Below are 12699 nucleotides of genomic sequence, written 5' to 3'. Positions count from 1 at the left end.
TATATCCTATTCAAAAGTTAAACTCCCACCAGGGAACTTGACTAATCAATATGATATGACAAAATGCCCCTCTGTAATGAAAAGAAGATTAATTAAACTTCAAGCAATACAAAATGTGAGAAACTTTCTGCCTACAGTCTATATTTCAGTATCCACTAAATCTCTCCTTGTTTGTAGGGCACGCACAGTCAGTAAAAGAATGCTCGATCAGTAAAAGAAGAGGAGCCAGCAGTAAAATTACATTTGTGAGAGTCACCATCAGAAATCTAAGAAGATCTTTCTAGATGCCTGATGAACATTTAGATGGTATTCTGCAGGGGCTAAACCTGCGAACTCCGAGTGGGGCATCAAGCATTTCTGCATCTGACATAGCTAATCTATCTAGCATAAATGGCAACAACCTGGTTGAGAAGTTGATAGAAATCAATTGCGCCTGTAAATAAAATCCCTCAATTCAACTAACACCAGCTTGGAATTCTTTTACTTGCAACTAAGTCGTCTCTAGATTTTCACTCGCATCACCATCATTCACTCTTCGTTGCTGTGTGAAAAGACCAACTCCTTAGTTCGACGGTCCCCTTCTCATTTAGACTTGCACGCACTTTATACCTCTATTATTCGTCCAATTCTCCATCGACCGCAATTCAAGCTAGATTGGCAATTACATTTTGGTTCCTCTCGGGAAAAGGAAGCGTAGCACATTTAGGAAAAGCGAAAGAATTAACATGAGGAACGAACACACTGAATTAAAAAAAAAAAAGAGAGAACTTTTCTCGAATCGAAGCAATACCCAGGAGAGGTTGTCCACAGCTTCTTGCCAAATGAAGCGACGAAGCACCCACCTTCCTTCGAGTCCTCCGTGTGACCATCGCCAGCAAACCCTTCTCCGGAATTCCACTCACGCCATCTTCACCTGCCGCAAACCGGAAGAAATCGAGCAACAACCTCACAAAACCGAATCGGAAAACAATCGAATCGACCAGCCCATTAGGAGGTCGCGAAAAGAACGCCCGAACGGGAGCAGAGCCGAACCTGAGAAGCCAAGCGGGGATTTGTCGAGCTCGAAGCCGAAACGGAAAAGCACACGCCGCCGACCCTCCTTCGTCGGTCTCCCATTGCTAGAGAGCTCCTACTTCTTCTAAGGACACGTTTCGTTCCACGTTGGAATATGAACCTTTCGAATTATTAATAGGTTAATTCTTCTTATAATAATCACGCCCAGACGCGAAAAAGGGGGAAACGCTGCGTTCGAAGCAATAAGGCTCTTGCAAAAAGGGAAAGCGTAGCACATTTGGAAATTCGTTCCCGTGTAAAAAAAATCAATACCAGGAGAGATCGTCCACAGCCTCTTGCAAATTGAAGCGAGGAAGCACCCCCCCACCTTCCTTCTGAGTCCTCCGCGTGACCATGGCCACCAAATCCTTCGCCGGATTCCACTCACGCCATCTTCACGCGCCCGCCCGCCAAATCGGAAGAAATCGAGCAACAGCCTCACCCAAAACCGAGTCGGAACACAATCGAATGGGCCCCGCCCCATCAGGAGGGGAGCCGAACCCGAGAAGCCCAAGCGGGGTTTGTCGAGCTCGAAGCCGAAACGGAAGCGCGCGCGCCGGCGGCCCCACCTTCGTCGGTCTCCCATCGCCAGAGAGCTCCGGGGGAGCAGCCGAGAACCGCAAGCCAACCAGCTCACCTGCGAACGAATCACGAGGGAGCGTACAGGAAGCAGCGTCGGTGGCAAATGCGAACCCGAGAGTGGGAGGGAAGGAGGGAGAGAGAGCTCGTGAAGGATTAGAGCTGGAAAAAACTACTCTCTAATCTAATCTAATGCAATCGAATTCTTACTTTTTTTTGGGGGAAAAAACCACAAAAAAAAAACCTAAACTTTGTCGATCGTGACATATTTTTTCTAAACTTATATCGATGTGACACATTTATCCCAAACTTTCTTCTATCACATTAAAAAGTCCCAAATTTATACTTAAGTGATACATTTACCCTAAAATTTTCTTTTGCGATGCCATAAAACCCAAACTTACACTAAATTTATGGGGTAAATCTAGCACATGAGTATATATTTGGAATTTTTGATGTCATAAGAAGAAATTTGGGATAAATGTATTGAATGAGGCATACTTATGGTTTTTGGTGACTTTAACCTTTTTATTTTTTTTTTATTTTGATTGAAAGTTTGTAGGCGACTTTTCAAGATTATTTTATATGTCCATTTGTTGAAAAAATATGGGAAATTCAACTGTGGCTATTTCTTCTTCTTCTTCTTCTTCTTCTTTCTTTTGTTTTTTTGTCCCTTTTGTCAATTTCAAAGCCGAATTAAAAGTTTGATGTATCATTCGCTCTTTTGAAAGAAAAGAAATGACTTGCTTATCACCGGCATTGTGGTCAGTCTAAGTAATGAATGCTTCGTGTGCTTTATTTCCAAAACTTGAAAATTTTATGTTAATCCACGCTCATTATTAGTGAATCCATCTATTATAGTATAAATACGTGGACTTTTATGGACAGTTCTGTCTTACTTAATGGAACTTTTAGAATTGTCTTTGACAATTTGAATGACACGTCATTGTTTTCTTATTAATCACGAGACATTACATTGATGCGAATGTGATGAATTAGTTACTTTTGAAAAAAAAAGAAAAAATGCTAATGAATTACTCAAATCGACATCTTAGGAGAGCAAGCATTCGCGCGCTGCTTAAATGTCGAGACGACAGGCCAAGCTCGAACTCGACCAAGCCATTCGCCATCACCACCCAAGCTCCAAACACTCGGCCGAATAGAAATATTCGAACATGTTGTTAAATTGACATGGGTCGACCGCCCATGAAAATATTTGTAGAGACAATTGAAATGACTCGGCACTTAGCATGTCCGCAAATGGTACGCAGCCCTCAGTTTTTTCTTAATGAGAATTCACTTTTAGTTGTAGACCGAAGGAATTCGTAATTGATGTTCCGCAATTCATGGTTGTTATTCCCATGTATGCCTTTCGAAAAAAGGCTTTACAAAAGAAGGCTTGAAAGAATAATTGTATTTCTTGCCGGTGTGGTTGTAGACTTCGTTCACTAGATTGTGCGTGCTTGAACATGTTGAAGAGGAAGTTTCGAGTGACATTCTTTTGGAGGTTGGAGTGGACGATAGTGACAATTTGAACGAATTTTGTTGACAGGAGAATATTATCTTTTTGACGTCTCTTTACATATCTTCTCTATCTTCACTGAGAAATCAAATCATACTTCAAAATTACCAAGAGCTATATCGGTGCCTTTCTTCTTTCCTATGCATAATTATAGCTATAATTGCAAAATAAGTAGTGGAATACGAGTAAACTCCTAATCTTTATTTATTAAAAGGGAAAAAACTACAAAAAAAAACACTAAACTAGGCCCAATAACCTTAATATCTCAACTTTTTTTTTGTCGCCAAAACTCCCTATAGGGCTCATACTTGTACCAATGTGACAAAAATATTCTCTGTTTACCACAAAAAATCCTAATTTTTTCTCACTATGACGTCAACACTCAACTTTTTTTTTGTGTTAATGGTACCCTAAACACTGATACAAGTTTGGGAGGTTTTGGTGACAGTTAAAAAATACAAAAATTTTGGAGTATTTGTATCACCTTAAGCATTGTTTAGTATCGCTGGTGATGTAATTAAAAGTTTGGGATATCGATGTCATGGTGGGTATAATTTAGAGTTTTGAATGGTATTAACTCTTACTAAAAAGACGCTAAAAGGACTTGTTTGATCCAGCTTAAGCTTAAAAAGGAAATGCCCTCTCTATATATCCACGCCAATATCAATGTTTTACTTTATTTCGAATTTCAAATAACGATGAGAAAATTAAGGTAACTTAAAATTCATTATCTATAAGTAGAAGTCTAATTTCGATCCCACAACTTCAAGTTAAAACTAAATGTCAAAAAGAGAAAGCCACGACCCCACAAGCAGTAATATTATGCGCTCTCTCTTTTGCGATTCACGTAATCCTCTCACTTTTGACTCACAAATCGTCTGAATTCTCTCTTGGTATAGTTTCATTTCCATCCCATTACATTTATAGATGGCACATGCCTTGCGGAATAACTCATTGTCGTAGTAAGCCGAAATCATATAATCGAGCCGATATCGAAAGAGTTCTTTGAATGGGAACAGGACCGAGCTGGCAAAAGAAGACTCATCAAACAGCGGCATACTAGTCTTGCTTCTCTGGCCGAACCATGCCCCCTTCCTTAGGACTCACCTGTCTTCTTGAAACTCGCCATCCACGCCCGTGCTGGTTCGAACGCTTTCCGATCTTAGGGGACGATACCACCAGTAGGTGTTGAAAGTCATTTGAAATAGGCGCACCCAGGAACGCAGGGCTATTTTCACAACTAAAGCCCCGGCTAACAAAATCAGTAGAGAGAGAGAGAGAGAGAGAGAGAGAGAGAGTGTGTGTGTGTGATGATTTAATGGGAAGTCCAGTCTACTGAATTTACAGCAACGGATGGCTTAGGTTGAGTTCAAGAGACGTTACATCAAAGCTATTACAATGTAGTGAAAATGCATTAAGCTTCACAAAAAGAAAAAAAGAGCACAAGGTAGTGAGGAAAAAGATCCAGCCATCCAGGAAGCCAAAATTATACATTGTTGTAACTTAATTTTGTCTACGGAATCGAAATAATGCATGGGATATAAAATTTGAATGATAAGAACAAGTGATCTGCACGTGATTGATGGGGCGTCTCATAGCTTTCTGTCCAAGCATATGCCTCACTTGGAAGTCTTCTTTTTTAGAAACGAAATTCCCTGGACACTGTCGCCATCTCCTATGATAGTCTAACATCCATTTTATGCTTTGCAAATGTCTACGCCTAATAAAGGTACGTAACAAAAAATGCTGAACCAGCTCACTTATTCCTTCAGGCACGCTACAACAAATACAAAGCCTCTCTCGATCTCAGTTTCACCCACACCAGCTCTTGCCCCTCTCACTCTCAATCCAAAAGGTATTCTCTTTTTCATTCCGTTGTCCTATAAATACAGCTTTTGGACCGCACTACTAATCTGGGAGTACCCCAGAATCTCAGGTGAAACTTAAAAAACCCGGAAGCCAAAGTGTGAAAAAGCCTCATGTTTTACCAGTCGTGGCTTACGATGTAAATATCGATTGGCATAGTGTAAGGCATTCTTATTCAAGCATCTGTCGGGTTGCGGTGAAGGATCAAATAAGACCCGCGGCCTGCACAGGTAAAACATCACTGAATGTCGATAAGGCGGCGGCTGAACTGTCCTTGAATATGCCCACTTGACCATTAGTCAGGATGGATCCCAGTTTCAATGTGTTCTCTCCAAATCTGCTGCCAACCTGGCCAATTGTGAGAGAAAATAATAGCAGATGCATGCCATAGAACATGGAAAAAAACTTTCTTTCCAAAAGACCTAGCCAAATATCTGACATCTCTGAAACTAAAATCTTCTCACAATTACAATGTTCGGTGAAAAGCCAATGTCTACTCCCAATGTACCAAAACAACATGAAGTACATGGCACAATCTCTGTGCACAACTATGCAAACAAGCTCAAAAAAGGAAGGCCAAAGTTATAAACTTCCATCACCACTTTCAGATAGTTACACCACTGAGTTTTCTTGCACTGTGTCCCAGACTATTGGTACTTATTACATTTCATGTCACAAATGACTTGGTTAACTCAAACAGTAATGCATGCAATGAAACAGAAAACCCCCAATAAACACCCCGACAACCAAAGATATAATCAAATTTAAAATTATGAGTTTCTCCAAATAAGAAAATATCAAAGCTGAAAGATTAAGTCCAAATAGAGCTTAGAAAGTCAGACATATCATCTCCAACACAGATGTTCACGACACAGCTCTACAAAGCAGGTAGATGATTAGCTAGGGACATGATAAAATAATATATAACAAGGCAAAGAAAAAGAAGCAAAAGAAAGTAAGCACATTCACCTGCATAAAAGACTTCAACAATGGAGCTTGCAACTCCAGAAGACGATCTGTCATCCAAATCATTTATTCGAGAAATTTCTCCATTACTATAAGATTTCCAACTCTTCGATGAAAAACCTTCTATAGAAACACCAGTAGTTGCTTTAGATGTCCTCCTTGAAGACAATGCAGGTACACTGCAGACATAATTCAATAACAAGAGACGTTTTTCTTGAGATAATCTGGCCACAAAAGCTCAAATATTTATCCTGCAAACACAAACACATGGAAAGGTATATTTAACCTGATTGGAAGCATTTAAACCGGGGAACTGTGGAGCATCTCGTAATATTTGATTCTGCATTCGAGGGCAGTTTCTGCACTGTATCCACATACAACCGATTAAGTTGCACAAAGAACCGGAAGAGGACAGCATGCCGTAAATATGACTCTCTCATTCTCCCATAGATATGGCTCTAACCTTTGATGAATGAACAAGAAAACACTATTAGGTAACTGCAACAAAATGAAGAGTTATAATCACAAAACTATCTATTGAGATGTAAACATAACTCAGCTAATACCAGATAGATGGTCCAAGGGTGTCAATTAGCTATTTCTTCTTACATTTTAACATAGTAAGTAGACCACCAAAAGAAGGTAAAGATTGTAACTATTTTCGGTGAATTCATTTGAAGTCATCACTGATAATCCTAGGGAATTTTAATGTGTCCCACCTTCTTCCCTCGCCTCTCATGTTCGCCCTTTTCCACCTTTTCCAAAAAAAGCATTTAGTACACAATCAAACAAAACTTCAACTAATTGCACAAAATTGAGCATCATCATCTAAGCATCATTTACATGTGAAAGAGCAGTTCAGATATTAGAATAATCTCACATGCAATAACTTCTACCCAGGTTTAACAAAAGGGCAACCGCTTGACCATGAAAGATGTCACGCCCAGAACCCTATTCGAGCTCGCAACACCCTTACCTGGTCGATTAGTGCGACGTCCTAGGTTAGTCGCCGACCTCATTCCAAACTTAGAGTTTATAAAATTGCCCAGCGGAAACCATAAACACCCTGACAAATAAAACTGGGTAGAATAGGGAGAATATATATATCTATTTCTCATTGCCAAACTTATACCATAATATTTACATCCTAACAAAAACATCCAACATAAACATGCCCACCGCCTTACAATAACCCAACACACCGTAAGTCGATGACCTGGACCCGTTAGTACCCAAAAATGGTGCTCCTCCAAAAAGATCATATAAAATCTTCATCTCTTAGCTTAAAAGATACTCTTTGAAACAAATTTAAATGAAAAACAGAATCAAGGTATAAAACTGTTGGATGCAAATATTCGTGAGGAGCGAGATTGGATTTTGTAAAAACATCTTGGAGTACCGTCTGCTTGTAGAATATATACTGCAAAAACAAACCCAGTAACTTACGTGAGATAGTGTATGGGATCCAATCTCTATGGAAGACAATGTACCAATCCATCTATACATGTTCTGATGGCAGACTTTTTCTGTCTTCGATCCTTTTGCCTAAACGAATACTTTGGCTCTGAATTTCTAGACAACTCCTCATCCATAGTGGAATCATCTCCGGAAAGAATATCACATACAAACTTTAAATCTAACATAACTTGCAATGATCCTTTATTTGATCATTTAAGATCCATTAGCTTCTTCAGTAGAAAGGTGGATTCCATATATATATCAGTCACCTGTATAAGCAAAAACAGTCAGTTAATAAACACCAGATTAAAATAAGCTATAAACATGAAGCAATCACAAAAACCACTGTCCACAGAATTGAGTAAATGATAAAATTTCAAAAGACACAACTTGTAAGACGTTATTCCTTATGGGGAAAGTAAGAGCACTTTATAATATCGTAAGACCTAAACCACTATAAATCAGAAAAGGCTCTTTACAGCTTCACAAGGCAATAGTAATCATGACTTTCACAAGGCTCTTTACAGCAACCTTGATCAACATTTGCATTTGACCACTGTGGCCAGCGAGGGTCGTAGGAGCTCGCCGGCTATTGGACTCTAATAAGATTTGTTAAGCTTATCCTACTCAGATTGCCCTATCGAGCAGTCCACTTAATTTGGCATTGGCAGACATGAACCATAAACATGGATTGCCATCTCTATTAGCAGCTAAATGTTCGTTGAGCAAGCTTGCTGTTTCCATGCATCATGCAGCTTTTGAGCAATTCAGAATCTTTCCCAAGAGAGATCAGAGAAGAACACATTCTGATGATAAGGGATTGTTGCAGGAAGAATTTCTAGTTGAGAAGTAGTGACCGTAATGTTAAAGCAATAACATAGAAAACTTACTTCAACATCAGGCAGCAAAACCGTACCGTCTTCTAGTCCCAAGACAACAACTTTGCCATCAGGACGCTAGCATAATGATGTTATACATTTACCTGGAGTACATTAGAGTAGCTAAGAGAATCCAGTATTGACAACATACAATGAAACGTGCAAAGAAAAGTGAGTTCATAAACAACAACAACAACAAAATTAATAGACGAAGAGGAAAGATAGAGAACACACATAAACCAAGAAAATGATAATCAAAATCCGTAACAATACAATATAACTAAGAGGGATATCGGTGGCTTGATATGGTGTTTCTTTGGGGTAGTAGGTCATTTAAAGCCAGGGAATCTATATCTTTTCGGCAGCCTCCAATCCATTGTCTCAATCCAAAAATGAATCTTGTTGTTCAGCTTTGGAACCTCAAAGTGGTGTGGATCCATGAAAGCAAACTTCAGGCAAGGATCACAAGTATCTACAACTTAGGATCTCAACAGAAACCATTCAAGGATTGGTTCAAGTACTATAGTGCACTCAACAACATGTTTTTCATTTATAGAAGACAATATGACGTTTGAAGCATTCAGATATTTCTGGTGAAAAAATACCTCCTCTAAATTTTTCCAGTGAGAATAGATAACAAAAATTACCAAGGCTAGGCATCTAATCATAAGCTCTTACGAATTTGAATTACCAAAAGATAATGTCATGTAAGAACTTAGCATACTTGGATGCAGCTTTCCCTACCCTCCTAGTCTCTTCACTTTCTCCAACTCCTCCCTCCATCCCTGACCAGATTGTATACAAATATGCAGCATAGCTTGAGATATATCCTATTCACAAGTAAGTTAAATTCCCAACAACGGACTTGATTAATCAAAATGATGTGACGAAATGGCCCTCTGTAATCAGAAGAAGATAAATGTTAACTTCAAGTAATACAAGATGTGAGAAACTTTCCAGACTAGACCCTACATTTTAGCAATACAAAATGTGAGAAACTTTCCAGCCTATACTAAATCTCTCCTTGTAGGGAACGCTCAATCAGTACAAGAAGAGGAGCCAGAAATAATATTACATCGTGAGAGTCACCAACAGAAATCGAAGGAAAACTATATAGATGCCTGACGACATTGAGATGGTATTCTGCAGGGGCTAAACCTGCCAACTCCATGTCGGCATCTAGCATTTCATCATCTGACATGGCTAGACTATCAACCATAAATGACATCCCCTCGAATTCGAGTTCTTTATATTGATGGACACTTTAACTGGTGTACAGAAAAGGGCAACAAGATGACAATACAGGAGTAGGGTACACTTCCGGTTGGTCTAGATGACCGTTGGTTTAAGTTATGGAAAAAATCCCCTAAGGCACCAACCTTGTCTAGAAGTTGACAGGAATGTATCGCTGCTATAAATAAAAGTCCCTCCATTTAACTGATATCAGCTTGGAATTCTTTACTTACAACTAAGTCATCTCTAAATTTCCACTTGTATGACCATCATTCACTCTTCATTTTTGTGTAAAACACCAATTCCTTAAGTTCAACGTGGTCTTCTCGTTTAGACATTCGAGCACTTTACCTCTGTGTTCGTCCAACCCTCCATCGAATGCAATTTGAATCAAAAGTAGCACATTTAGGAAAAGCGAAAGGAGTAAGACGAGATAAGGCCAATCACTCAGAGGGCACAACAACAAACTGAACAAAGAAAGAAACAGAACTTTCTCGAATCGAAGCAATTACCAGGAGAGATTGGCCACAGCCTCTGCCAATTGAAGCGATGAAGCACCCCACCTTCCTTCTCATCCTCCGTGTGACCATGGCCAGCAAATCCTTCTCCGGATTCCACTCAACTCGCGCCATCTTTACCTACCGCCGATCGGAAGAAATCGAGCAACAGCCTCACCAAACCGAATCGGAAGACAATCGAATCGACCTTGAAGCTGAAACGGAAGCACGCGCCGCCGACCCTTCTTCGTCGGTCCCCCATTGCTAGAGAGCTCCGCCTGATGGAGCAAACCGCGAGGGAGTGTACAGAAGCGTCCGGGCGAAATGGGCCGGGCCGTGCCGGACTTTATAACTATATTTCGCCCAAATGGAAAACAATTGAAACATTGAAAAAACAAACCACTTAAATTCTCATTGCTTAGACCAAAAGCAAAAAACGAAAAAAAAAATGTCTTGTTGCAAATAAGTGGAGCTTATTGAACAATTGCAAATTCAAATGAACATACCAAATTATTGCCTCGGTTAACTTTACCGTGTTCATTGTAAAATCAATTCACGGGCCCGAAAATGCTGCCATTGCCGATCGTTATTTGGCTGGATCGATCAACCGGGTAGGAATGGAAAAATTTTCCAGACGCGTTCGCATCAGGTGACGGGAAGTCGCGGTGCACAGATTTCGGGCTCTTCCAAGGATCTAGTCGCTTTTCAGCTCCGAACGCTTCGTGCACGCCATCACAGATATGGCTCCTAACGGGAAGTCCTCTTAAGTTGTTGATTCGCAGCAATGCATATTCAAGGATGACTTTATCCAATTAATGTCTACTTTCTGGATTTCATCAGCACATGTGAGGTCTATACGTGTAGCCTATCAGTTGACGGAATTGGAAATGGACAATTCGGTACTCTTGCATTAAAATGAATTTGAAGGGAACTCGATCATTCAAATTAACTTCTTATCCACATGTCTATTCACCTGCGCATGATCTATAATCAACTAAATTATGTACTCGTAAAAATCGTTCCTTGAACTCTTAAGGACAACCCAAACAGTTCTAACTTTGTGTGTCCGTAAGTGTCGATGTTGAGGAAAAGCTTGGCAGGCTTCAATGTACAAATTGCAAAATGGGTTTGTCAAGGAATTAGTGTCTGACACCTGTAAGTTTATCAAACAGAGAAATACCACCAAAAATCTTCACCCATGTCCACATTGATGCCAATGCCTTTTGTCATAGGTCCGTCCAAATTTGCCATTAAAAAATCCGATGTGATGACTTGTGCGGACAACTGAAGGTAAATGGAGCTTATGTGGATGTAGAAAATTCCACCACCAAGCTTAATTTTGTTTAGTATGAAACCAATATCCCAAGCCTTTTTTTTTTCATGTCACCAATGCCTCAAACATATTCCGTCTCTCCATGCGCGTTGCTCTTTGGTATTTGTCACCTAATTAGAGCCAAAAGCTGCCTACGGCAAGGGGCAGACATATTTAAGATCCATACGTCAAAATTATGGAATTTTTGTTAAGTCTAAACAGAATTGTTAACCAAATCAGGTACTAGTCATGTCTGAAAACTTAAACATCGATAAATTGACATTCTTAAAAACGCGACCTGGTTTTGTCATCTTTTTCATGATGATGCGCTTAATTAAATTCCCATAATGTTTCCAACCGCAGAAAGCATATCAAGACATGATATATGAATATATGAAAAAAAATAAAATAAAATAATCAAAAAAGTCATAAACTTATTATAATTGTGCCTATTAAGTTCAAAACTTTTTTTTTGCTAATTGAGTTATAAAACATTTTGCATTTATGTCAATTCAATCCATCCAGCCAATTTTAATTGTAAATCACTCACATGGATGTTTGCCATCCTACGTGGCATAGCCAAAACTGACGTCGATAATTTTAAATAATATTTTAATATTTTTTCGATTTATTTATTTATTTTTCTCTTTTTTTTTTTCTTTCGTTTCTTCTTCTAGCTAGTCCTAGGACCTGGGCGACCAGCTAGAGGTGAGGGACCTCGTTGTCGCTTGCGATCTTGCGACCCAAGCGGCCCTCACCGGGGTCACGCAACCCCATGCGGCCCTCACTTGGGTCACACGATTGTCGCGGGGGGTCGCCGCACAAGGTCGTGCGACCTCGGCTAATGGCCGTCAGCGCTAGATTTGGCTCGCTTGGCAACCTGAGCCCTTTGCTAGAGCCGTTGAAGGATTTGAATTCCTTTTAATTAAAAAATAGAAAAATTGCAACCAAAGCCCTTTGCAAATTTTTTTTTACCAAACACTACTCCACCCAAAGTTGCTTTACAAAATATTTTTTACCAAACACAATTTGAATTTCTCTAAAACCCTTTAGACTAAAGGCCTTTGCATTTCCTCTGTCAAAATACTGAACCAAACACCCTGAGAGCTAGCAAAGGATGACTTGTCAAACAACGGCATCCTAATCCTGCGTCTTTGGCCGAACCATGCCCCCCCTCCTTAGGACTTACCTATCTTCTTGAAACTCGTCATCCACACCCGTGCTGGTTCGAACGCTTTCCGATATTAGGGGATGATGCCACCAGTAGGTGTAGAAAGTCATTTGAAATAGCCACACCCAGGAACATAGAGCTGGTTTCACAACTAAAGCCCCGGC

This window comes from Syzygium oleosum, unplaced genomic scaffold (assembly GCF_021117445.2).
Source record: "Syzygium oleosum isolate NSW1041296 unplaced genomic scaffold, Sole_v2.1 Sole_v2.11, whole genome shotgun sequence".
NCBI classification, from domain to species: Eukaryota; Viridiplantae; Streptophyta; class Magnoliopsida; order Myrtales; family Myrtaceae; genus Syzygium; species Syzygium oleosum.
The sequence above is the reverse complement of the archived record's forward strand: the minus strand, read 5'-3'. Positions refer to the sequence as shown.